We start from the raw sequence: 5,747 nt of genomic DNA on the forward strand, positions 1-5,747 counted from the left end.
TTCTGCTCTGACACACGCGGGGTCGCCAGGAGTTGGACTTGACACTGGTTTCCCCTGGAATACATATGAAGTGGAATGATGGATGAATTAACAGCAGTTTTGCATGATGAACAAAGACTCAAGCCAAACCTGCTGCCATCGTTGTTGCTAGATGTTGTCAAGTGTACAACTTACAGCAACCCTGTGAAGAACCGATTGGAGCCTGGTCCTGTCCCACACTGTCCTCACGCTCTCTGCCACGTTCAAGTCTATCATAGTCACTGTGTTAACCCATCTCACTGAGGATCTTCCTCTCTTGTGCTGACTCTGTGTTTTTCCAAGCATGCTGTCTTGTCCCAAGGACTGGCTCCTCTTGCCAAGATGACCAAAGAAGGCAAGATGAACTTGGCCTCTAAGGAGCTTCCTGGTTCCACTGCCTCCACGACAGCTTTGTTTATTGCTGTCACTGGGTTAGACAGAGAAGAGGAGTTTTCATTAAGACTGTCCAGAGTCCTCCGAGCAAGGGTTCAACGTAAGCCCCAGGGCAGCTGCCAGCATCTGGTAGGAGCCCATAGCAGGGCAAGTGACAAGGCAGGCCCCGCCTGAAGGCTTTCCTCTCCCAAGAGGCATGAGACAGGGACACCTGGACACTGGATCTGCCTCCTCGAGTGATCACAGCAGAGCATCTGGACACACCAAGAGAGGCACTCCTGGAATCTCCGCATTCTGTTTTCATGGGTCAAAGCAATTCCTGGGACTCTGAAGAAATGCACATGTGGGCATCTGTCTGGAGAGCTGGCTGTGGTGGAGGGGGAGGGGCCCTGCACAGGACGGCAGGCTGAGCAGTTGTTCTAGAATGTCAGGTGAGAGTTTACTGGGCCGGGATTCCAGCACAGGGGAGGAGAAGGCCTGAAGGCAGTGCATGCTGACCATAGGAATGGACTGTTTATTCATCCCACCTTGAGGCATTCACTCCTCGCTTGGAAGCCAGACTGCCCAATAGTGAGTTTCCAAGGCAGTAAATGCACAGCAAGCTGGCCCTCTTTCTCCTGCATGTCCTGTGTATTTGGGTTGGCAGAGAGGCATGGCCTTTGGGTTAGCTCGACAACTCCATGTGGACCATGCCATCAAGCTCCTTACCTGAACCAGTAGCCGTTGCCACAGAGAATGAGTTTACATTTTTCAGTGGAGATTGTTGGTTACATTGCTAGGACCCGGCTATTTTTGAAAGGCCATTGGAATCATTGTTCTAGGGAGACTGGGATCTTGGAAGAGTCTCCTTTTGTTGAAGACAGTGGTTGTTCTAAGGTGTGCATATTATTCTCAAAGTGGACCAGATCTACACTCTAACCAGCACTCACTGTTGAATAAACGTGTCTTTCTTTCTTTTTTAAAAATATTATTATTATTTGTGTATGTACCATCAAGTCGGATCTGACTGGTACAGGAGGAGATTATCTTTCCTCCAGCAAAGCATCTGGTGGATTTGAACCGCTTACCTCTGGGATTGCAGTGCAGCTTCTTGCCACTACACCACTAGAGCTCCCTTGAATTAGCATTTCTTAAATCAAGCCTATTGAATAAGTAATAGTGAATCTGACGTGCACTCATAAAAACAAAACAAAACAATGAATAAGTCATTGATTGTGCAAAATTTTATCATTCTATCTCTGGCTTCATTTCTGTCCCTGGCCAGTCCATCTCTTCGAGGATCTTCCACCTTTTTGTTCACCCTCTATTTTTTCTAAGCATGATGTTCTTCAGGACTAGACCTTTCTAAGAACATGCTCAAAGTATGTGTGCATACTACCTCAAACACACTGCCTTCAAGTAGATTTCTGCCCTTAGCCATCTGTGCAATACATTTATTTAAAGTTCCATAAAGACAAAATTTGAAATTTTCACGACCATGGACTTTGCATTGCATATCCTTGTGAATATTATTGTTGTTGGTTGCTATCGAGTCAAGCATGACTCATATCGACCCTGTGAACAAAAGACCTAAACCTGTTCTATAACTATCATCATTTCTCTAAGTTCATAGAGTTTCCAGAGTCTTATTGTTTAGGAAGTGTATGTTACTCCTGCTTCCAAGCTTGTCTTAATTGAGTGCTCCACCAAATACTGTCCACATGAGTAACCGTTATGGCATTTAATATACCAGTGGTACAGGGCTCAGCATCACAGCAACTGTAGGTTACCTCTGTACAGCAAATTGACAGACCAGTGCTGTACCAATTAGAAAAATGTTCCTTCAAATTTGCAAGGCATTCTAGTGGGCTGGTGAGTAAGGAATTGGCAGCCCAAATGCAGGTGGTTCAAATCTCCCAGCTGCTCTGAGAGAGAAGGATGGGCAATTTCTTCCTGTGTAATTTTATGTCGCTGTGTTGTGTCCTGTTGAGTTGGAACTGACTCATAGATGACCTTCCAGTGGGTTTTCAGAGGCAGTTAACTGCATGGGAGGACATGGCCCCAAATCTGCTGCGAGTCAGCTCTGAGTCAGTGCCAACTCAACGACAATAAGAGATAAGTTCCAGCGGCACTTTCAGATAAAAAGTAGGAGGAAAGGCCTCGTGCTCGCTTTCTGAAAACCAGCCAAGGATAGAGAGCTCCAGTGGCCTGGATCAGAGGGAGATGTACTGCTCACCCTCGGGCTATATTCTCTGGTGGTACAGACCAGTGCTGTACCAATTAGAAAAATGTTCCTCCAAATTATAATAACACTAGACGTGAGGGCTGCAGGCCCTTGGGCCCAACTGACTTTGAAATACAAAGGCCCTCCACTAGGTCCTATTGAGTCTAAACAAGAGGCTTAAACTAAAAAAAAAAAAAGAAAAAATCAACCAAACATTATATAACTTATAATTTTGTTGTCATTGTTATGTGCCATCGAGTTGTCTGTGAACCAGAGCGGCCCTATGTGTAACAGCTCTGAATCCTTCCCTATCCTGAGCCAGTCTCACTAATTCCGACACACCAACTCCATCGCCCCAGTTTCTGTGTCAATCCATTTCATCCGGGGTCTTCCTCTCCTGTACTGTCACTCTACCCTTCAAAGCATGATGTCCTTCTCCAAGAACTGATCTCTCCTGGCCACGTGCGACTCCACAGAAGAAAGATGAACAATCACTTACGGCGTGACTTACAGCTTCAGAAGAACAGTGGGGGGATGTGGGTAGTGTCAATTATGAAGTTGTTCACACCCAAAGGTAAAGAGTGTGAGAGTCAAGGAAAACTCTACAAGGCATAAATATTCTTTTTTTTTTTAACTGGACTAAGTGGCATTAGTAAGGGAAGTCAGGATTCCAAAGGACATAAGAGTTGGCATCAGGTCCCTTCTTCTTGCCAAAAGCAGACACAACATTGACAAAACATCAATGGTGCTGCATCCATCACTTAGCTTGGCCAGTCGTCTTCTCCTGTTTTGTCACCTTGGGAGTCTGACCTCTCACTTTCCCAGCACGAGTCAAGGAACCATGGACTTTACCTTCAAGCATGCGACCAGCTGCTTCCAGAGTGGTCAGGGGCTCCAGCCCACACTGGACCAGGATAGCCTCATTTTCCAGGGGAGTCCTCCCGCCCCCAGGAGTACAACCTGATCTTCAGGGTCGATGCCCTCCAGCGACGCTACATGAGCCTTGATCTAGGCGACCGTCTCCTGGCCGGTCACCTAGAGGGTGTGTAGTTCCTGGGCTCAAACAAAAAGCTACATGACAGCAACTGTAATGCCAGCCAGGCTGCCGATACCGAGAAGATGGAGCCAAGAAAGAGGGCATAACGATTGTTGTTTGAGATCACATCAAAGGATGAATCCGCTCGATTGTGCAAAAAAAGCCAAAACAGACTCATTGCTGTTGAGTCAAAACCTACTCATTGCTGACCCTCCAGTGGTTTTTCGGAGATGGTTTAATCATATGAGATGAGACTGCCCATCTTTCTTTGGAGGAGCAGCTGGTGGATTTGAACCTTGTGCATTTGGGCTGCCAATTCCTCACTCACCAGGCCACCAGAACTCCTAGCCACTTGTTCAACATGAGCAAGTCTGAGGTTCCTACAGGGTTTTAGAGGCTGTAAATGACACAGGAGGAAGTTGCTCATCTTTTCCCCACAGAGAAGCTGGTGCGATAAGGATTGACAGAGAGGCATGGCCTTTGGGTGATCAGTGCAGCTCCCTACACACCAGCTAGACTGGAAGAGACTCAAAATACACAGGAGCAGCAACAGTGAATTTGAACATATTTATGGTTTTTCAATCTATAAGTGAACCAGAGCATCTGGGAGGGTGGGATTTCCAAGGAGCAATGTAACATCAGGATTGGAGGAAGACTCATCAACAACCTGCAATATACAGATGACACAACCCTGCTTGCTGAAACTGAGGAGGACCTGAAGCGCTTGCTGCAGAAGGTCGACTGCAGCCTCCTATATGGATTGAAACTCACCATCAAGAAAACAAAGATTTTCACCACTGGGCCAACTGGCAGCACCATGATGGATAGAGAAGAGATTGAGATTAACAGCTTCAAGTTGCTTGGTTCCACAATCAACAGTCTTGGTACAAGCAATCAGAAATTCAAAAGATGAATTGCATGAGGAAAATTGGCTGTAGGTCACTTCTCCAGAGTACTTAGGAGCAATGATGTAAATTTAGAGACTAAGGTGCACATGATACAGGCCATTATCTTTGCAATTACTGGCTATGCATCAGAGAGCTAGACGATGACTAAGGCTGACAAAAGAAAAAATGATGTCTTTGACCTATGGTGCTGGAGAAGAGTATTGAACATACTATGCACAGCAAAGAGAACAAACAGGTCTGTCTTGGAGAGGGTAAAACCAAGTTTCTTCTTGGAGACAAGGACTTAGAAGCTCCATCTCACATAATGTGGACACATGGCCAGGAGGGACCAGACCTTGGAGAAGGACAGAATGCTTGGAAAGGTGGAGGAATAGCACAGGAGAGGAAAACTCAGGATGTGCTGGATTGACATGGTAACTGGGACAATGGGATTAGGTATGTCAGAGTCAGTGAGACTGGCTTAGGAGAGGGCAGGCTTGAGAGCTGTTGTACATAAGGTCACTACGAATTGCAGGAGACTCGATGACACATCACAACAATAGCGATTTTGAAGACAGTACAGGATTAGCCAACGTTTCATTCTTTTGTAGAAGGGGTTACTACAAGTTGGAGGTGACTCAGCAGCACCGAGCAACAGATGACTTTAACAGGATGATAATTACCTGGCACCTAAGCTTTGATTGCCCAAACCAAAACACTTGGAGGAATGAGAGGAGGCAGTATATATTGTACCAGAGCAATGAGATAAACTTGCCCTCTGTTGGGTAAGCAGAGACTGAGATGCTTGATCACTCCAGCTAAGAACACTGGGGCCACTTGATCGCTTGATTATTACCACTGTTTCATCACAGAAAGGAACTAGCAACAAGATACATTTTACTCTCCTGAAGAATAGACTTGCTTTTCAGTGAGAAGAAAAGCTTTTCAGTGAGAAGAAAATGACAGAAGAGTTCATTTTATGGTAGTTGCCCTTTCCAGTCTTGTAATACCTTTATCTCTAGAGTGGCCTGTTCTCATAATTGAGGATTTTAAAACCCAGGTTGATTTGACACTGAATGTGGCTGAAAGAGAGATGCCTGGTTGGTTTAGGGAGCAGTTCCTGAGTAGTACAAATGGTTGAAGACTTGGTACCAACTAAAATGTTAGTTCAATTCCATCCTTTGTTGCCTTAGAGGAAAGGCCTGCTTCT

At 45.6% G+C, this 5,747-nt stretch overlaps 1 pseudogene; it reads right to left on the reverse strand.

Moving 5' to 3' along the window:
* Positions 1 to 3,263: 3,263 nt before the first annotated feature.
* LOC102875308 lies at positions 3,264 to 3,697 on the reverse strand (annotated as a pseudogene).
* Between the last annotated feature and the right edge of the window lie 2,050 nt (positions 3,698 to 5,747).

Source organism: Elephantulus edwardii, unplaced genomic scaffold (assembly GCF_000299155.1).
Source record: "Elephantulus edwardii isolate Elephantulus edwardi_28Jun2011 unplaced genomic scaffold, EleEdw1.0 scaffold00153, whole genome shotgun sequence".
In the NCBI taxonomy this organism is placed as follows: Eukaryota; Metazoa; Chordata; class Mammalia; order Macroscelidea; family Macroscelididae; genus Elephantulus; species Elephantulus edwardii.